Genomic DNA, 22,500 nt, shown 5'->3' on the forward strand with positions numbered 1-22,500 from the left:
GTTTGAGATCTGTCTGAAAGCTCAGCTAACCGCAAAGCATAAACATATCCCTGAGAGCAGCAACATTAAGGATTAGTTTAAAGTGATGTCCTGGGGCGATGGGGCAGGCTGAGACATGCAGACATTACAGAAAGCATAGCCAGCAGAACACTGAGCCTTTCAAAATTCTAACAAACATTCATTCTACAAACTCCAGCAGTTTGTGGAATGACATATACACAACCTGACATATGATACAGGCATTTAATGTGGTGATAGTATACTAGTATACTAAAAAAGGACAAATATACTGTATACCCTCCTTCATATGAAGAGCAATACCATCTGTAACGCAGACTAGGAGAATCATGAATGAGCTCAACGTCCTGCCGTGAGTACTATAAAGGAGAGTACGGTGCTCTCCATCAGCGCCATACGGGTGGCACAGTAAAGAACAATACTAGTCCATATTCTTTTTAGATCACGAACATCAGCTCTGAGGTGTTGGAAGCCAGGGTCAGGCACAGTGCAGCGGCAGTACCAGTGCTCACCCTGGTTGGTACAGTTGGCGTGGGTCTCGTCGCTGTAGTCTCCACAGTCATTGTCCCCGTCACAGGTCCAGTACTCCGGGATGCAGCGGCCGCTGTTACACTTGAACTGAACACTGGAGCAGGAGTGGCTGCAGCCAGCCTCATCGCTGTTGTCACCACAGTCGTTGTCTGAACACACAGAGAGAGAGAGAGAGAGAGAGAGAGAGAGAGAGAGAGAGGGTGAGAGAGAGAGAGAGAGGGTGAGAGAGAGAGAGAGAGAGAGGGTGAGAGAGAGAGGGAGAGAGAGAGAAAGAGAGAGAAAAAGTCACAGAGAGGGACAGAGAGAGAGAGAGAGAGAGAGAGAGAGAGAGAGAGAGAGAGAGGGAGAGAGAGAGAGAGAGAGAGAGAGAGAGAGAGAGAGAGAGAGAGAGAGAGAGAGAGAGAGAGAGAGAGAGAGAGAGAGAGAGAGAGAGAGAGAGAGAGAGAGAGAGAGAGAGAGCGAGAGCGAGAGAGGGAGAGCGAGAGAAAGAGAGAGAAAAAGTCACAGAGAGGGACAGAGAGAGAGAGAGAGAGAGAAAGAAAGAGAGAGAGAAAAAGTCACAGAGAGGGACAGAGAGAGAGAGAGAGAGAGAGAGAGAGAGAGAGAGAAAAAGTCACAGAGGGACAGACAGAGAGGGAGAGATAGAGAGAGAGAGAGAGAGAGAGGGAGAGCGAGAGAGGGAGAGCGAGAGACAGAGAGAGAAAAAGTCACAGAGAGGGACAGAGAGAGAGAGAGAGAGAGAGAGAGAGAGAGAGAGAGAAAGAGAGAGAGAGAAAGAAAGAGAGAGAGAAAAAGTCACAGAGAGGGACAGAGAGAGAGAGAGAGAGAGAGAAAGAAAGAGAGAGAAAAAGTCACAGAGGGACAGACAGAGAGAGAGAGATAGAGAGAGAGAGAGAGAGAAAGACAGAGAGAGAGCGAGAGGGAGACAGAAAGAGAGAGAGAGACAGAATGAGAAAGAGAGAGAAAGAGAGAGAGAGAGAGAGAGAGAGAGAGAGAGACAGAGAGACAAAGAGAGACAGACAAGGCAGGCGCACACACACAGGTAACATTTAACATTTTATTATTATGAATAATCCATTATAAATGCTTATAAATGCTTAATAAACTCGTATACAGGTTATAAATGCTTAATACACTTGTATACAGGTTATAAATGCTTAATACACTCGTATACAGGTTATAAATGCTTAGGAATGGTAAGACTTACAATACTTGAAGGAGACATAATGCCTAGTTAAATAAAAACTATAAATAAATAATGCTCACCGTTATCACAGCGCCAGTTGACGTTGATGCAACGTCCGTTGGCACAGGTGAACTGGGTGAGGGGGAAGCAGGTGGGGTAGGCTGGGGGAGGAGAGAGGGAACCTTTCAAAATGGCATCCTAGAAACACCATCATGAGCAACAAACAGACATCTCTTGGCCCACTTGAAACTAAGTAATGGAAGTGTCTAAAACCCCAAATGGGGTTTTCCAACACACGCACAAATGCATCATAGCTAAAATGTTGCAGTACAGTGCCTTGCGAAAGTATTCAGCCCCCTTGAACTTTGCAACCTTTTGCCACATTTCAGGCTTCAAACATAAAGATATAAAACTGTATTTTTCTGTGAAGAATCAACAACAAGTGGGACACAATCATGAAGTGGAACGACATTTATTGGATATTTAAAACTTTTTTAACAAATCAAAAACTGAAAAATTGGGCGTGCAAAATTATTCAGCCCCTTTACTTTCAGTGCAGCAAACTCTCTCCAGAAGTTCAGTGAGGATCTCTGAATGATCCAATGTTGACCTAAATGACTAATGATGATAAATACAATCCACCTGTGCGTAATCAAGTCTCCGTATAAATGCACCTGCACTGTGATAGTCTCAGAGGTCCGTTAAAAGCGCAGAGAGCATCATGAAGAACAAGGAACACACCAGGCAGGTCCGAGATACTGTTGTGAAGAAGTTTAAAGCTGGATTTGGATACAAAAAGATTTGCAAAGCTTTAAACATCCCAAGGAGCACTGTGCAAGCGATAATATTGAAATGGAAGGAGTATCAGACCACTGCAAATCTACCAAGACCTGGCCGTCCCTCTAAACTTTCAGCTCATACAAGGAGAAGACTGATCAGAGATGCAGCCAAGAGGCCCATGATCACTCTGGATGAACTGCAGACATCTACAGCTGAGGTGGGAGACTCTGTCCATAGGACAACAATCAGTCGTATATTGCACAAATCTGGCCTTTATGGAAGAGTGGCAAGAAGAAAGCCATTTCTTAAAGATATCCATAAAAAGTGTTGTTTAAAGTTTGCCACAAGCCACCTGGGAGACACACCAAACATGTGGAAGAAGGTGCTCTGGTCAGATGAAACCAAAATTGAACTTTTTGGCAACAATGCAAAACGTTATGTTTGGCGTAAAAGCAACACAGCTCATCACCCTGAACACACCATACCCACTGTCAAACATGGTGGTGGCAGCATCATGGCTTGGGCCTGCTTTTCTTCAGCAGGGACAGGGAAGATGGTTAAAATTGATGGGAAGATGGATGGAGCCAAATACAGGACCATTCTGGAAGAAAACCTGATGGAGTCTGCAAAAGACCTGAGACTGGGATGGAGATTTGTCTTCCAACAAGACAATGATCCAAAACATAAAGCAAAATCTACAATGGAATGGTTCAAAAATAAACATATCCAGGTGTTAGAATGGCCCAGTCAAAGTCCAGACCTGAATCCAATCGAGAATCTGTGGAAAGAACTGAAAACTGCTGTTCACAAATGCTCTCCATCCAACCTCACTGAGCTCGAGCTGTTTTGCAAGGAGGAATGGGAAAAAATTTCAGTCTCTCGATGTGCAAAACTGATAGAGACATACCCCAAGCGACTTACAGCTGTAATCATAGCAAAAGGTGGGGCTACAAAGTATTAACTTAAGTTGGCTGAAAATGCTGTGACCACACACAGCATTTTCCCGGAGTTTTAACTTTCCCTTGGAGCCGGAGATTCACCGGGTTCAGATGGCAGGTGATGTCTGTTAAAACAGCCTTAATATCCACTGTGGATCATCCAGCTCTATCTCCTCTCCCCTTGTTTGCAACAAATTCACAGATTTGATGGAGGAGAGAGAGAATTCTTTCCAAAACTCTGCCATGAGACAGTTATCTCACCTCATTGTGAAATATCAAGTCGTCGTATTCTGTCTGGTATTCCTCCAATAACTCGCAGAATTGCCGTGATTCAGTTCCCTCCCAATTATAATGTTCACCACGCGCAAAACTTGCTGCATCACATTCTGTAAGTCACAGTCTGAGTTTAGCCACAAGTGCTTCCTGATGAATGATACAGTAAAACGTAAGAAAGGGAATAACCTCTCTTTCTCATCAGGCCTTTGAGTCCCTTCTCCTTCACTCGCATGTTTGGGGCACCGTCAGTGCACACGAATGCCAGATTTGCCCAGTCAATAGTATTATCAGCAAAAAATGTAACAAGGGCTTTCAGAATATCCTCTCATGTTTCTCCCTGAAGGGTCGGAAAACATAGAAGTTCCTCTATGAATGTCTCATTTTGAGGGTAGCAGACCAAAACACATAATTGGGCAATGGCACTTATAGTAGTACATCAGTGCGTTCATCAAGTGGAATACTGAAACACGGATATGACAGTAATCAGTTGCTTACCGATGTCCTCGTCAATGTCTTCTATGAGTCTTGTTATGGCCGAGTCTGAGAGTTGCAGTTCCTTAATTTGCTTTAGGATCGGACCCTTTTTCCCCATTTTGGCCTTAAATGACATACCCAAATCTAACTGCCTGGAGCTCAGGCCCTGAAGCAAGGATATGCATATTCTTGATACTATTTGAAAGGAAACATTTTTGAAGTTTGTGTAAATGTGAAATGAATGCAGGAGAATAACACATTAGATCTGGTAAAGTTGTATTTTTTAAATCATCTTTCAATTGCTAGAGAAAGGCCACAATGTATTATTCCAGTTTAGGCACAATTTAGATGTTGGCCACTAGATGTCAGCAGTGTATGTGCAACGTTTTAGACTGATCCAATGAACTATTGCATTTCTGTTCAAAATGTTGTATCAAGTCTGCCCAAAAGTGCCTAATTGGTTTATTGAAGCATTTTCAAGTTCATAACTGTGCACTCTCCTCAAACAATAGCATGGATAGCATGGTAATGTTTCACTGTAAAAGCTACTGTAAATTGGATAGTGCCGTTAGATTAACAAGAATCTAAGCGTTCTGCCCATATCAGATATGTCTATGTCCTGGGAAATGTTCTTGTTGCTTATAACCTCATGCTAATCACATTAGTGCATGTTATCTCAACTGTCCCATGGGGGGGGGGGGGGGGGGGTCACCGATCCTGTAGAGGTTTTAAAATAGCATACAATATTTCGGCTGAGGCCAAAAAACATTATTTGGCAATCTTCGTGTCTGTGAATGCCTTGTTTCTCGCAAGTATCCATGCAGTCTCATATGTTGCCTCTGTAGTTTTCTCTGCAACAGTGTGAGATCTGTCCATCATTTGTTGTTGTCCTTTGAGCTGTCCTTTGAGTTGCTCTATTTGGTTGTTTCTGATTTTGCTTTGTGGCGGATATGTTTTGTCAAAGTGGGCATGGTGTGACTGGAAATGTCGCTCTAAATTTGCTCGTTAAAAACAATTGACTGCCTTCTGGCAAATAAAACAAAGTGAGCTTGTCGCATCACGCAGTACCAAAAAATACTTGTCTGTCCATTTCTCTTGGAACTTTCTGTATTCTTCTTGAATTGACCGTATCCTTCTCTAGCCTCCAGAACCATGTTTGCTACATTATCTAGCTGCATTTCCCTGCCGCCATCTTCCTGTTTTTCTTGGTTCTCCAGTGGATGTTTGTTCATAGCTGTCACGTTGTTCTCCAGCTTTCCCCCCTCCTTTTCATTGTCAATAGATTTATTTTTATTTTTTACAATAAATCGTCCCATGTCGACCAGACTGTAAAATTAGCTAGTAGCAAACTGATATGTATCGGTCGCTGTAGCTAAACATTTGCATTCTATTTCGGCAAACTTTTTATTTTGGCCTTTCTGTTTAACAACTGCGCTATACTGCTATCTATCTGCCGCCCAGGGAACAATTGAAAAATTCAATGAAATGATTCAGGCCAGCATTAAACACATTGAATTGATATTGTATCATTGCTATGTATTATGAATGGAAAATCACAGCGAGCCGCAAGAGTTCCTGTGGTCGCGCAATGAGTACCACTGGGCTAAAGCATAAATACATCTGGTGATCAGGCTTCAGGTATAGTGAGAAGAATTTCCAACGAATTACCAACCGAGCAAAATATAGAATGCTACAGAGGTGATATGTGATGAGATAAGGACCCACCACAGGAGTCCGGCTCGTCAGAACGGTCCCCACAGTCATCATCCAGGTCACATGTCCAGGAAGTAGGGATGCAGCGCCCACTGGCACACGCATACTGGTTGGGTGGGCACGTACGAGCTTGAAAGGGGTGGAAGATAATAGCATTATAGAGAGATGGGAAAGGTGTGTGTGTGTGTGTGTGTGTGTGTGTGTGTGTGTGTGTGTGTGTGTGTGTGTGTGTGTGTGTGTGTGTGTGTGTGTGTGCAGTGTTGAGGAGTAGTTAACTACATGCAGTTCAACTAATAATGTAACTACAATTTGCAGTAGCTTGGTGGTAGTTAAAATTCCAATATTGGTAGTGTTTCCAGTAGTTAATGACTTTTTTGCCATGTAGCGGTGTAGCTAACTACAGGAACTACACACTACTGTTTTACCATGTAGCGGTGTAGCTAACTACTGGAACTACACACTACTGTTTTACCATGTAGCGGTGTAGCTAACTACTGGAACTACACACTACTGTTTTACCATGTAGCGGTGTAGCTAACTACAGGAACTACACACTACTGTTTTACCATGTAGCGGTGTAGCTAACTACTGGAACTACACACTACTGTTTTACCATGTAGCGGTGTAGCTAACTACTGGAACTACACACTACTGTTTTGTGCAAAAATAATAGAAAATACGGGTGAAGTAGCCATCCGACCATAGTTTTTGTGTTCAATGGGCAAAATTACACATTATGTTAATTTTGTGTACCTGAGCAGGTGGTATTGGACTCATCCTCATCGTTTCCACAGTCATTGTCCCCGTCACAGAGCCAGCGCAGGGGGATACAACGGTTATTCTGGCACTTGAACCGGTCCGATGGACACGTGTGCAGGTCTGGAGGAGAGAAAAGAAAGACAGTAGGATTAGAATGTTAGAATTAGAATGTAAGATCAATAGAATTAAACATTAGAATAAGAATGTAAGATCAATAGAATTAGAATGTTAGAATTAGAATGTAAGATCAACAGAATTAGAATGTAAGATCAATAGAATTAGAATGTAAGATCAATAGAATAAGAATGTAAGATCAACAGAATTCAAATGTAAGATCAATAGAATTAGAACATTAGAATTACAATGTAAGATCAATAGAATTAGAATGTAAGATCAATAGAATTAAAACGTTAGAATTAGAATGTTAGATCAATAGAATTAGAACATTAGAATTATAATGTAAGATCAATAGAATTAGAACATTAGAATTAGAATGTAAGCTCAATAAAATTATAACATTAGAATTAGAGTTAAAGTTCAATATAATTAAAACATTAGAATTAAAATGTTAGATCAATAGAATTAGAACATTAGAATTAGAATGTAAGATCAATAGAATTAGAACATTAGAATTAGAACGTAAGATCTTTAGAATTAGAACATTATAATTAGAATGTAAGATCAATAGAATTAGAACAACAGAATTAGAATGTTAGACCATTAGAATTAGAACATTAAAATTAGAATGTAAGATCAATAGAATTAGAACATTAGAATTAGAATGTAAGATCAATAGAATTAGAACATGTTTTTACAGTATCTCTACAAGAGGGACTGTGTCACAAAGGAGTCTCCTATAACTGACCTAATATAAGGGAATTTTCAATAACGGTAAGTTCATAAAGCTGACATGACACATCTATAAGCACATTATGTTTTAGGATGATGGAGGTTCTGCTGCTCCGACTGCTCTGTCATGCACTGGAAGTCGAACTTTCATGTATACACAGACAAATCCTAGTTTTACTAATTGTCGCATGAAGAGAGAGTTAGATTGAAAAACTATGGGCCTATGTAACAGTCAATAGATACTTAAAATTCAATTGATGCATGTTTCAAAGAAGAGGCAGTATTAGTGCTGGATCAGCTTTAAACAAAGCTCATGCTCTGCTGCTGCTCCTACTCAGCTCATGATTCTTAACTGTGCATGTCATGCATTGTTGTTATTGTTTTTGCTGTTGTTGTTGTGTGTGTGTGTTGCTCAGTAACCACGGCGAAGGAGTGGCGGCGTGACACTACTCACGACAGAGCTCAGGCGCCTCGTCGCTGTTGTCCAAACAGTCGTTGTCACCATCACACTTCCATCGCTCCTGGATACAGCGGTTGTTCTTACAGGCAAACTCTCCGGGCTGACACTGAGGAGGAGGGATGTAGGTGGGGTTGGCTAGGGAAAGAGAGAGAGAGAGAGTGAGGAAAGGAGAAGACTGTTAGGGACACTCTAGTAGAGCAATGTCTTTAATGTCAGCTGTTCATTTTCGGGAAATATGGGATGCATTTGTCTACTTATGAGGGCGATGAGAACCAATTCAGCTGAAGAAAGCAGGTCTGAGACATTCGTTTCTCCACTCACCAGCTTAAACATGGACATTCAATACAGCATCCCAGATCAACTTAAAATAATATTTTAACATATTCTAATTGAGACCATCCCAATGCATACCTTTACAGGTGACATTGTCGTCATCCAGTATCTGGTCGTCAGCACAGCCACAGGACCTGCCATCAGGGATAGCCAGACACAGACTGCTGCAGCCACCGTTTTTCACACGACACAGGTTGGTGCCTATTGAAACACCAACAGAAGACAGGCAGACAGGGCCGTTAGCATTGTTACCAAGCTCATTTCCTATTTGGGCCATTAAAGTATTCATTTATTCATGCATTCATTCATTCACATCTAGGCTAGCTAAATCACTGACATATTATAACCTTTTACGAAGTGTCACGCCCTGGTCTTAGTGGTTCTCAATCAGAGGCAGGTGTTTATCGTTCTCTCTGATTGGGAACCATATTTAGGCAGCCATATTCTTTGAGCATTTGGTGGGAGATTGTTCCTGTCTCTGTGTTAGTTTGCACCAGTATAGGCTCAGTCACTTTGGATTTAAAATTTTTTCTTGGTTTTGGAAGAGAACGTGAGCCGGGTGCACCATTCTCCTTGCGGAAATGGTGCAAAATCCACCAACACGGTCGGTCCGTGGGATTGGGCTGGCCAACACGATTCGGTTTGCTTGGAAGGAAAAGGAGTTGGAGCCTTTAGGACGGGAAACTTTTGGAAGGACAATCTTGATGGGGATTCTAAAGCTGACGGTGAAGGACGTGTTTTGCTTCCAAGGCAACTCGTTGTAGGGAGCATACGACGTGGCACTAAATACAGAGGAGAAACATGATGATATCCTGAGAAGGGCAAGAGCAGTGGGAGGTGAGAGGCCGATGAGCCACTATGAAATAACAAGCCTGGCGAGGAACAACTTTAGGGTTGTAACTGTCAATATTTACAACCCATACGTTAAGGACGAAGAGGTGAGGGCCTTTCTGGGGAGATACATGGATAACATCTCCTCAGCAAGGCACCTCAAAGACTCCCTTGGGTTCTGGAATGGGAGGAGAGGCTTCCAGGCCCTCCTCAGGGAGGACCCAAAGGGACATGGTGGCTACCTCCATCCTCCTGCTATGTTCTCCCTAGGGGCTGACAGGGGGACGTTGTTTTATGCACGTCAGCCCCCATTTTGCAGGCGCTGTATGGCCTACGGCCACATCTTCGCCTCGTGCAGCACAAGAAAATGCAGATTTTGTGGATCTGGGGGGCACGAGGCGAAGGATTGTGACAAGCCTAAGGCGTGCCACGGGTGTGGCTCATCAGCACACCTGTGGCGGGGGTGCCCGGCTCGTCAGAGGTTATACGCGTCTGCGGCTGGGGGGGGAGCAGGAGCGGGCAATGGGGGAAGGGGAAGGAAGCACGCCTCATGACCAGAGTACAGGTCCAGATGGGAAGGCCGCAAGGAAGGAGGAGGAGCAAGAAGCGGAGGATGGAAGAGAGAAGGAAACGGAAGGCACGGGAGTAGGAGAACCAGGAAAAGCGGTGGAAGAAGGCAACCCGAGTGGAGGAGCATGAGAGAGAAGAAAGCGAGGGAGGGGTGGTGGAGTAGGAGACGGTGGAAGAGCAAGTGGAGTGGGGGGAAAGTGCCCTGGTGGAAGAGATGAGGGGTATGGTGGAGGAGCTGGCGGGGGGAAGGGGGTGGTATCTCTCCACTGCCGCCATCACCAAAGAAGAGAGTAACGAGGAGGGTGTGATTGGCTGACAGTGAGAGAGAGGGGATGGCCAAGAGAGCGATGGGGGTGGGAGAAACCCCTCGGTTGCTGCTGGTTTCCCAAGGCCCTCAACTTCTGTTGGGTGGGGACACACCTAACAAGACCCAGGACTGGGTACAGGAGGGGGTGGGGAGTTTTTTGTTTGGGGACTCAGCCTCCCCTATTTTTTTCCAAACCAGCTGCAGCGCTGGGGAGGGGGAGGGGAGTGGGAGTAGACCCAGGGTGCAGGGCACCCCGGAGCCAAACACTATTCCTGCATCCTGGGTTGGCGAGATGGAGGAAGAGACGTCGGGAGTACGGATGGTGTTCTCACCGGTAGATATGGAGCAGGGTAGCATCGGGTGAGTCTCCTGGTTTTGTTTTTTTCTGTCTGGGTTTAGTATTTGAGTGTATTATATGTTTTTATTTTATTCTTTCATGGGGTCTAATTTTACTTTTGTTAGATTAAATGTAAGGGGTTTAGGGGATTTTGTTAAGAGGAGGGCGGTTTTTAGTTATTTGGAGGGTGTGGGGTTTGATATTTGTTTTTTACAGGAGGTTCACCTGAGGGATGGAGGGGATGTTAGAAGGTTTAAGAGGGAGTGGGACAAGGGGGAGTTGGTTTGGGGTATTGGGGGGAGCACCCATCATGGGTAGGGATTTTGTGTGGGCACAGGGAGTAAAAGTGGAGGGTTCTTTTGTAGTGATGCAGGGGAGGGTTATAAGGGTGGATGTCACGATAAGAGATTGTAAATTTAGATTAGTGGTGGTGTATGGGCCACAGCTGGTGGCAGACAGGAGGGAGATGGTGGACTGTCTGGCGCCCCTGTGTGTCACAAATAGGAAATTAGTGATAGGGGGGGCATTTTAATACAGATTTAGGAATAGGGGGGATGGCAGTGCAGGCGCCATCACCGGGCTAATGGCTTGCCATGGTCTGGTTGATGGTGGCCTGCACACTACTCCGAAAATGGCCGGTCCTACATGGCGCAAACTCCAGGGGGGTTGCGCGGAGGCTCGACTATATTTTTGTACCCAGGTCTTTGGGTAAGTTGTCTGGGCGGCTGTTGCCTGTTTTCTTTTCGGATCATGACGGGGTGCTCCTGCAGGTGGGGGCAGACAACCTCGGCGGGTCGTTTGACTGGGAGAGATCCGCAACCCTAGAGGCGCAGCTCAGGGAGTTGCAGGAGCTGAAGGCTCGAGCTTTCCTGGAGCGTGCGCATAGTGGCTTTCTAGAACACAATGAGACTTGTTCTGCTATGTTCTTTAAGTCGGTTATGGCCAGACAGAGTAGGAAGGTAATGCATGGCGTTAGGGAAGAAAATGGTAGTATAGTTAGAAAACCAGAGGAAATGGTCAGGGTGACAACTGATCATTTCCAAGGTTTATTTAAGGAAAGGGAAATAGATGTAGAGCAGGGAAATGTGTTTTTACACTTGTCCAGGCGGTTGCCGGAGGACATTAGAGAAGTGATGGAGGCCCAGATCTCACTAGAAGAGGTTGAGAGCGCTCTTAGGAGGATGGGAAAAGGGAAGGTGCCTGGGATGGATGGGCTGCCGGCTGAGTTTTATCTCAAGTTTTGGGGTATACTTGGACCAGTGGTCCTCGAAGTCTTGAAGGCCATCCTTGAGACGGGGGTCCCGGGGGGATCAATAGCTGTTGGTGTGCTGTCACTTTTATATAAGAAGGGGGAAGTAACATACCTTGGCAACTGGCGGCCGTTGACCATGCTGTGCGTAGATTACAAGCTACTTGCAAAGGTTTTAGCAGACCGGTTGCGTACAGCCCTTCCCTACGTCGTCCATGAGGATCAGACGTGCAGGGTAGAGGGCCGCTCTATTAGATGGAACCTACAGTTAATCAGGAACTCCATCGCTTGGGTTGAAGATAGAGGCCTGCCTTTAATGGTAGCAGCGCTAGATCAGGCGAAAGCTTTTGATCGCGTGAATAGATCTTTTCTATTCAGAGTGTTAGGTCGATTAGGATTTGGGGAGAAGTTCATAGGATGTGTTCGTACATTATATGTCGGAGCGGGGTGCCGAGTTAGTGTAAATATTCACTTGGGTGACGTTTTGACCTCTCGTCTGGGGTCAGGCAGAGAAGCACACTCTCGGCTCTCCTCTTCGTTCTGTACATGGAGCCTCTGGGGGCTGCCATTAGGGCAGACACAGGGGTGGAAGGCTTGTTGATCCCTGGAAGTGGTGGGCTGCGTGTTAAGATGACGCAGTACGCCGACGACACTTCCTTGCTGCTGTGCAAGGACTCGTGCCTGACAAGGTCCCTTGCCATCTTTGGGGATTTCACCCGAGCGTCGGGAGCGGTTCTGAACCATGCAAAGTCTTCCGTCAAGTTTTTCAGAAGATGGCGCGGTAGAACGGATGTGCCCGGGGAGTTCTTTCTGTGAGGGGGCCCTGAGGATTCTCTGGGTCCATTTTGAGACCTCCGGCTCAGCGACGCTGAACTGGAACATGGGTATTGCAGTGGTACAGAGGAAGCTAGCAATGTGGAAGGCTAGGTATTTGTCTTTTATGGACAAGGTCCTGGTCCTAAAGGTGGATGTGTTGCCGTCTCTTTTGTATTTGGCGTACATCTACCCATTGCCGGCTTGTCTGAGGAGGCCTCTAGTGAGGCTTGTGTTTCAGTTCATGTGGAGTGGCAGGTACGAGTGGGTCGCCAGGGCACGCATGCTCTGTCCCATCGGGGAGGGAGGTAGGGGGATAGCACATCTCCCCCTCAAGCTGGACACAATTTTTGTTTCTTTCTTGTTAACGGAGCTTGCTCAGCCAGTGATACACCCGTCCGGTTACCTCCTGCGGGTGTTTTTCTCGTATCAGGCGAGAAGCATAATGGTGTGGTCTAACACGGGTCCTCGGGCGGAACAGCTGCCGTGGCACTTTGGCCATGCGGCCAAGTGGTTGTGTGCGCACCCTGTGGTTGAAGTTGCCCGAGTAGGTTTAGGTCACAGGCACCTGTATGAGGAGGTCAGACAGGCAGGGAGTCCGGCGCCTGTAGTGGGCATCTCTGCAGTGGTCTGGGAGGGAGTGCAGGCGCGGGGCCTGGACAACAGGCTCAAGGACCTGAATTGGTTGATCCTCCACAAGTGCTTGCCAGTACGTTCCATCATGTACCGGCATAGTTTGGCGCAATCCCCCACCTGTCCAAGATCCTCTTGTGGCAGGGAGGAGACTGTGCACCATGTCTTTTGGGACTGTGCCTTTGCCGGAGTAGTATGGGCTAGGGCACGGGTGTTGTTAGGTTAGTAAGAGGGGATTTTGTATTGATGTGGGCCAGGTTAGAAAGAGGTGTAGGAAGAGCGAGAGGGACGGATAGGGACAGGTTTCTGCTCTGGCTTCTCATGAGTCTCTTTAAACGGGGGCTGTGGGAAGCCAGGCAGAACATGGTGAAGACAGGGAGAGATTGGGGGGTGGAAGGGATAGTGAGGAGGGTGGAAGGAGATTTGAGGATGAAGTGGGAGGAGAGGAAGTGGGGGCAGGGAGAGGTGGAAGGGGGGTTTAGGGCTGGGTGTCATTTAGATGTGTAAGGGGATAGATTAGGGACGGGGAGATAGGGAAAGTTAGTTTGTAGGATGACGGGGAGGGAAGATGCTCCCCTGAGGTTTTGTTTGGGGTTTTTGTTTAGTTAAATTAAAATACCATTATTGAAGTATGAATGAAAATTATGAGTTGTAAAGAATGAATGGTATTGAATGTAATAAATTATTTTTTCCAAAAAATAAAAAAAATAGTCTGTTTCGGTTTTTGCGTTACGTTTATTGTTTTTGTACTGTTCGTGTTCTTATTCATTAAACATGTATCAAAATTACCACGCTGCATTTTGGTCCGATCCTTGCTACACCTCTTCGTCAGAGGAGGAGATAGAAGAAAACCGTAACAGAATCACCCACCACAACAGGATCAAGCGGCGTGGTGACAGGCAGCAGGAGCAGCGCAAAGAGGAATGGACATGGGAGGATGATTTGAACTGTAAAGGACCCTGGGCACAGCCAGGAGAATATTGCCGCCCCAAAGAAGAGCTGGAGGCAGCGAAAGCGGAAAGGCGCAGGTATGAGGAGAGAGCACGCCGGCGCGGATGGAAGCCCGAGAGTCAGCCCCAAAAATGTATTGGGGGGTGGCACAGGGAGAGTGTGACAGAGTCAGGAGTCAGACCTGAGCCAACTCCCCCTGTTTATCGTGAGGAGCCAATGAGGAAACCAGAACCAGAGCCGGTGTTGGAGGTGAGCGAAGCAGAGACTGTGAAGGAGTTAATGGGGAAATTGGAGGAGAGAGTTATGAGGGAGTTGCTGTGTTGGTGCATTAGGCACGGAATTCGCCCGACGGAGTGTGTCGGGATTTGATGGCACCTGGGTCAGCACTCCATACTCGTCCTGAGGTGCGTGTTAGTCGGCTGGTGAAGATTGTGCCAGCCTCACGCACCAGGCCTCCTGTGCACCTCCCTAGCCTTGCACGTCCTGTGCCAGCCCTGCTCTTAAGATCTCCAGTACGCCTTCACGGTCCGGTCCATCCTGTGCCACCTCCACACAACAGTCCTCCGGTGGCAGCTCCCCGCACCAGGCTTCCTGTACGTGTTCTCGGCCCAGTACCACCAGTGCCAGCACCACGCACCAGGCCTTCAGTGCGCTTCGCCTGTCCAACGCTGCCAGAGCCTTCCTCCTCTCCAGCGCTGCCAGAGTTTCCCGCCATTCCAGCGCTGTCAGAGCCTTCCTCCTCTACAGCGCTGTCGGAGTCTCCTGCCTGTCCAGCACTGCCGGAGCCTTCCTCCTCTACAGCGCTGCTGGAGCCTTCCTGCTTTACAGCGCTGCCGGAGTCTCCCGCCTGCTCTGCGCTGCCGGAGTCTCCCGCTTGTCTAGCGCTGCCAGAGCTTTCCTCCTCTACTGCGCTACCGGAGTCTCCCGCCTGTTCAGTGCTGCAAGAGCTGCCAGTCTGCATGGAGCAGCCAGAGCCGCCGGAACCGCCAGTCAGCCAGGATCTGCCGGAACCGCCAGTCAGCCAGGATCTGCCAGAACCGCCAGCCAGCCAGGATCTGCCAGAGCCAACTACCTGCCTGAGCTTCCTCTCAGCCCCAAGCTTCCTCTCAGCCCCGAGCTTCCTCTCAGCCCCGAGCTTCCTCTCAGCCCCGAGCTTCCTCTCAGCCCCGAGCTACCTCTCAGTCCCGAGCTACCTCTCAGTCCCGAGCTACCTCTCAGTCCCGAGCTACCTCTCAGTCCCGAGCTACCTCTCAGTCCCGAGCTGCCCCTCAGTCCCGAGCTGCCCCTCAGTCCCGAGCTGCCCCTCAGTCCCGAGCTGCCCCTCAGTCCAGTGGGGCCCTTGGTGAGGGTTACTAGGCCTAGGTCGGCGGCGAGGGTCACCAATCTAAGGGTGCAAGGGGACTAAGTCCGCACCTTGGGGGGGGGGTTCTGTCACGCCCTGGTCTTAGTATTTTGTGTTTTCTTTATTATTTTGGTCAGGCCAGGGTGCGACATGGGTTTAATATGTGGTGTGTTTAGTCTTGTTTTTTTTGTAGGTATTGGGATTGTGGTATAGTGGGGTTTTCTAGAAAAGTCTATGGTTGCCTGAAGTGGTTCTCAATCAGAGGCAGGTGTTTATCGTTGTCTCTGATTGGGAACCATATTTAGGCAGCCATATTCTTTGAGTGTTTGGTGGGTGATTGTCCCTGTCTCAGTGTTAGTTTGCACCGGTATAGGCTGTTTCGGTTTTCGCGTTACGTTTATTGTTTTTGTATTGTTCGTGTTCTTATTCATTAAACATGTATCAAAATTACCACGCTGCATTTTGGTCCGATCCTTGCTACACCTCTTCGTCAAAGGAGGAGATAACAACAAGAACCGTAACAACAAGAAGTTTTGGCATGTGTTATGATGACACTTTATGACTTGCTTGTTCACTGTCTTGTATAGTGTTACCTAGTGTCACCCATATAGTGGTATCTAGCATTATCCATATAGTACTTTCCATTAAAGTTACCTTGCTGCTGGTGAGCGTCATACACGCGGATCTCGAAGAGGGGTGGTCGTTCATTTCGGAGCAGCGTGACAGTGCTGGTGGTGGTGTCCAGTTTGAAGATGCTGCCGCCGCGGTACTCGTTCCAAAACAGGAAGTGCTTGTAGTGACACAGGCCGAAGGCGTGGTTCAGCTCATTTCCCTCATACACCATCTGACCAATGAGAGAGAGAATTATCATACAACACAGATCATGACCCCTGGTCATGGTGAAGGTCAAAACCATAGAAGCCTCTTTTTTATATATACATTTTGGGAGTATTTTGGGAGTATTTGCTGACACTTGATTTAGACAGTTTGGCAATCAGATGGGATATAGGCAGGTGGGAGAAACAGTAGGAGTGTGGATGTGGGGATTGAACCTCAGTCTCTGGTGGGGAGATTTGTACATGTGTGATCATTAGGGTTAGGTCTAGGCTTAGTAAGCAGTCTAACTGACCTTGCGCTCTGTGGTGTTGAGGTAAAGCATCTCGATGCGGTCGTAGTATGCATCCACCCAGTACAGGACACCCTGCGGGATGTCCAGACTCAGGCCGTTGGGCCACAGCACTGTCTTACTGGTCAGCAGGACCTGGTCATGCGAACCGTCCATCCACGCCTTTTTGATCTTCCCTCGGTTAGTCTTCTTGGGGTCCTCCTCCCAGTCTGTCCAGTACATCCACCTGGAACACAATCACACGTTCTGTTAGAGCGTTTGCAATCTTCAAGTAACTTTCCTGAAATTCACAGGTTTTCCAGAAATCCTCCAAAAAGTGTTCCCCCAGGAATCCTCCAACCAGCATTTCTGGAAAACCTAGGAATTTGGGAAATGTATAGAAATATTACAATACATTCTCATAGGGTGATGTCTCTGTGTGAGATGGATACTATAGAAATAGAACATAAGGAGGGCATAATGTCTGACCCATGCTGGGGGTCCACGACGATGGCGCGAGGGTGGGTCATCTTGCCCTCAATGAGGGTCTTGCGTGTCTGAGAGGCCTTCTCCAACCTGGCCACACTGATGGTCTTCATGGGCCCGTCGTCTGTCCAGTATAGGTTACCTGCCATCCAGTCTACCGCTATCCCCTCCACGGTGTGGATGCCTGAGGGAAGGAAAGAAGGGAGGAAGGGACAGAAGGATAGAGGAAGGGATAGAGAGAGGGAGAGAGCGTGAGTGACTTTCTACTAGGGCTTGGTATTGGCAGGGACCTTTGTATCACAATTCCTAGGTAGCTGATACATCTCGTGATTCTATACGCATCACAGTTCTATATGAATTGCGATTTGATTTTGTAATAGGGTGGAACAGAGGGCTGTTGTAATGCATTTCATGTGAAACACTATGGTACCAGATCAGTCCTCACCATCCTTCAGGATGGTGTCTCTCTCGGTGCCGTCGATCTTCTGCCGTCCAATTATATAACTCACGGCGTCAGCGAAGTAGACGAATTCGCTCTCGGCGTGGAAGTCCAGCGCCCTCGGGTTCATCAGGTTCTCAATGGGGATCATGTACTCGTCTGGGACCTTGGCATTCATGTCCATGCCACGGATGATGCCAGGGCGGCCCTTACCGTACACCAGGAACAACTCGTGTTCTGGTTCTGCAGAGGGAATATCAGAAAACATTCCATCATTGTCATGGGAACATCGCTGAACGGTTAGTTACAAGATTGGAGAAACACAACAACGAGACCTTGTCTGTCCAAAGAGTATGTCGTGGTTATGTAAACGGTACTTTTTTTGCTTCGAGAAATTATATTTAACTCATATTGCTACTACATAAATTGCAGGTCTGTTCTCTATGGAGTTCAATGTTGAGCTGAGATGTGCTGTTGTGTGTGATTTCCATGCTATGCTCAGTGTATTGCATTCAATTAAATTCAATTAAAACTTAGAAAGTACTCACTCTTGCAGGACTTCCCGTCACTGCCCAGGCTGAATCCAGAGCGACAGCGGCAGGTCCAGGTCTTGTGGCTGTTCCCCAGCAGACAGAGGTCTGAGCAGCCACCTGGCTTCTTAAACTGGTCCGGGGCACACGCATGACTCTTCTCTCTCACTGGGCACCAGAGGACAAGAGAGGGGTCAGGGGGCAGTGTTCAGAAGCGAATGATCAGCACTCGGCACCAACATGGCTACAAGTAGATACAGACAGATAGATACTCTTCTGGACTCCTCCAACCAGGATTTCAGGGAAACGGTACCATCATTTTGCTGCCCGAGGCCTGTACCTACATGGAGGTTGGCGTGTCTGGAAGTACACGTGCAGGGCTGGAACAAAAACCTTTGCACAATACGTTCCAAACTTCATGGCAAAGATTGGATACATGCATGGGGGTTTGTGGGTGGGAACCTACCTGGGGGTTGGCGTCTCTGATGGTACACGTGCAGGGCGGCGCCGCGGTCCAACCTGGTAACCACTGTGAAGTCAGAGGAGTTGAAACGGTTGATCCGGATCACACTGGTCTTAGCGGGGTTTAGGTTGCCTTCGTCTGAGTTGGTGGCGTACAGGTAGTTCTCAAACACCGTCAGCCCATAAAGGTGTTCAATCTAACAGAATTAACAACAGAAACACAGTCCGAGTTGGTGTCTGTATGTGTATGTGTGTATGTGCGTGTGTGTGTATGTGTGTATGTGCGTGTGTGTGTGTGTGTCCTCACCAGCAGGCCCTGTATGATGGTGTGTCTGTTCTTGCCTTCGTAGTCCACCACCTCTACGTAGTCCAGGTATGCATCAGCCCAGTAGACCAGCCTGTTGACCAGGTCCAGGGTGATACCGTGGGGGAACACGATCTTACTATCCACCAGCTTGGTCCGGTTCTGACCGTCCATGTCACAACGCTCCACCTTGGGAGTTTGACCATAGTCCGTGAAGAATACCTTCCTGTAGGGAGCGAGGGGAGGTAGAGGAGCGAGGGGAGGTAGAGGAGCGAGGGGAGGTAGAGGAGCGAGGGGAGGTAGAGGAGCGAGGGGAGGTAGAGGAGCGATGGGAGGTAGAGGAGCGAGGGGAGGTAGAGGAGCGAGGGGGAGGTAGATGGGAGTAGAGGAGGAGGGGAGGTAGAGGAGCGATGGGAGGTAGAGGAGCGAGGGGAGGTAGAGGAGCGATGGGAGGTAGAGGAGCGAGGGGAGGTAGAGGAGCGAGGGGAAGTAGAGGAGCGAGGGGAAGTAGAGGAGCGAGGGGAAGTAGAGGAGCGACGGGAGGTAGAGGAGCAAAGGGAGGTAGAGGAGCGAAGGGAGGTAGAGGAGCGACGGGAGGTAGAGGAGTGTGTGGGGATATTAAATTGAGGAAAGGGAGGACTTTGACCGCATTATAATTTACTTCTTCAATTTATATTTGACCCCTCACATTCAATATGCACCAAACCATTTTGACGTCCCAGCGTCAACAAGGGTAAGTGATCATGCATGTTGCATGTGTGTGTATGTCTTAGAGGAGGAAGTGTTCTGACTGACTATGGGCTGGGTGGGCAGTCACCTGACTGACTATGGGCTGGGTGGGCAGTCACCTGACTGACTATGGGCAGGGTGGGCAGTCACCTGACTGACTATGGGCTGGGTGGGCAGTCACCTGACTGACTATGCTGGGTGGGCAGTCACCTGACTGACTAAGGGCTGGGTGGGCCGTCACCTGACTGACTAAGGGCTGGGTGGGCAGTCACCTGACTGACTAAGGGCTGGGTGGGCAGTCACCTGACTGACTAAGGGCTGGGTGGGCAGTCACCTGACTGACTAAGTGCTGGGTGGGCAGTCAACTGACTGACTAAGAGCTGGGTGGGCAGTCACCTGACTGACTAAGGGCTGGGTGGGCAGTCACCTGACTGACTAAGGGCTGGGTGGGCAGTCACCTGACTGACTAAGGGCTGGGTGGGCAGTCAACTGACTGACTAAGGGCTGGGTGGGCAGTCACCAGACCAGAAGGACCAAGGGGAAGTACACAAGAAAGCATCTCAGGGCACTTCTTAGGGGTTTCTGGGGTTGTTATCGGGGTAGTGCTCACCCCATGAGGGGATCCAGGGCGATGCCTTTAGGGTTGTAGAGCTCCTGATCCAGCAGAGTGACACACGTCTGGCCGTCGACATTGCACACAAATATACGATCGTCCACGTTGTCCTCAAAGTAGAAGTTTCCTGTCAGCCAGTCAATAGCCATCTGCTCCACATCTGGTGGGATACAGAAAAGGGTTACAGTGCCTTGCAAAAGTATTCACTCCCTTTGGCATTTTCCTATTTTGTTGCACTACAACCTGTAATTTAAATAGATTTTTATTTGGATTTCATGTAATGGACATACACAAAATATTCAAAATTGGTGAAATTAAAGATTTTTTTTTTTACTTGTTTCAAAATTATTCTTTTTTTAAAAACCAGAAAAGTGGTGCGTGCATATGTATGCACTCCCTTTGCTATGAAGCCCCTAAATAAGATCTGGTGCAACTAATTACCTTCAGAAGTCACCTAATTAATTAAATAAAGTCCACATGTGTGCAATCTAAGTGTCACATGATCTCTGGGTATATATACACCTGTTCTGAAAGGCCCCAGAATCTGCAACACCACTAAGCAAGGGCCACCACCAAGCAAGCAGCACCATGAAGACCAATGAGCTCTCCAAACAGGTCAGGGACAAAGTTGTGGAGAAGTACAGATCAGGGTTGGGTTATAAAAAAATATAAGAAACTTTGAACATCCCACGGAGCACCATTAAATCCATTATTAAAAAATGGAAAGAATATGGCACCACAACAAACCTGCCAAGAGTGGGCCGCCCACCAATAATCACGGACCAGGCAAGGAGGGCATTAATCAGAGAGGCAACAAAGAGACCAAAGATAAACCTGAAGGAGCTGCAAAGATCCACAGCGGAGATTGGAGTATCTGTCTATAGGACCACTTTAAGCCGTACACTCCACAGAGCTGGGCTTTACGGAGGAGTGGCCAGAAAAGAGCCATAACTTAAAGAAAAAAATAAGCAAACACATTTCGTGTTTGCCAAAAGGCACGTGGGGGACTCCCCAAACATATGGAAGATGGTACTCTGGTCAGATGAGACTAAAATATACCTTTTGGCCATCAAGGAAAATGCTATGTCTGGCACAAACCCAACAAACCCCTTCACCCCGAGAACACCATCCCCACAGTGAAGCATGGTGGTGGCAGCATCATGCTGTGGGGATGTTTTTCCATCGGCAGGGACTGGGAAACTGGTCAGAATTGAAGGAATCATGGATGGTGCTAAATACTTCCAGAGATTTGAGAATGGGACGGAGGTTCACCTTCCATCAGAACATTGACACTAAGCACACTGCTAAAGCAACACTCAAGTGGTTTAAGGGGAAACATTTAAATGTCTTGGAATGGCCTAGTCAAAGCCCAGACCTCAATCCAATTGAGAATCTGTGGTATGACTTAAAGATTGCTGTACACCAGCGGAACCCATCCAACTTGAAGGAGCTGGATCAGTTTTGCCTTGAGGAATGGGCAAAAATCCCAGTGGCTAGATGTGCCAAGCTTATATGTGCTGCAAAAGGTGGCTCTACAAAGTATTGACTTTGGGGGGTGAATAGTTATGCACACTCAAGTTCTTTTTTTATTTTTTTATTCTAGTTTGTTTAAAAATATTAAATAAAAAATATTTAGCATCTTCTAAGTGGTAGGCATGTTGTGTAAATGAAATGATACAAGCCCCTCAAAATATATTTTAATTCCATGTTGTAAGGCAACAAAATAGACAAAATGCCAAGGGTGCTGAATACTTTCTCAAGGCACTGTTAGTATGTGGGTGATACAGGCAGAGAGATGTTTTTATTATTTTGGAACCTTTGTGAGTGTAATGTTTACCGTTAATTATTATCTACTTCACTTGCTTTGGCAATGTTAACATATGTTTCTCATGCCAATAAAGCCCTTACATTGAATTGAATAGAATTGAGAGGAGAGCAAGAGAGTTCGAGAGAGAAGGCAACACAATTAGCAACACAATTAGACTCATCCAAATCATGAGAAAACAAAAAGATAATTACTTGACACATTGGAAAGAATTAACAAAAAAACAGAGCAAACTAGAATGCTATTTGGCCCTAAACAGAGAGTACACAGCGGCAGAATACCTGACCACTGTGACTGACCCAAAATTAAGGAAAGCTTTGACTATGTACAGACTCAGCGAGCATAGCCTTGCTATTGAGAAAGGCCGCCGTTGGCAGACATGGCTCTCAAGAGAAGACAGGCTATGTGCTCACTGCCCACAAAATGAGGTGGAAACTGAGCTGCACTTCCTAACTTCCTGCCCAATGTATGACCATATTAGAGAGACATATTTCCCTCAGATTACACAGATCCACAAAGAATTCGAAAACAAATCCAATTTTGAAAAACTCCCATATCTACTGGGTGAAATTCCACAGTGTGCCATCAGAGCAGCAAGATTTGTGACCTGTTGCCACGAGAAAAGGGCAACCAGTGAAGAACACGAACCATTGTAAA

The 22,500-nt window shown here is 47.1% G+C and overlaps 1 pseudogene; it reads right to left on the reverse strand.

Moving 5' to 3' along the window:
• The window catches only part of LOC135559295 (low-density lipoprotein receptor-related protein 1-like), a 222,746-nt pseudogene that overhangs the window by 126,480 nt on the left and 73,766 nt on the right, over positions 1–22,500 (reverse strand).

Source organism: Oncorhynchus masou, chromosome 18, assembly GCF_036934945.1.
Source record: "Oncorhynchus masou masou isolate Uvic2021 chromosome 18, UVic_Omas_1.1, whole genome shotgun sequence".
Classification (NCBI taxonomy): Eukaryota; Metazoa; Chordata; class Actinopteri; order Salmoniformes; family Salmonidae; genus Oncorhynchus; species Oncorhynchus masou.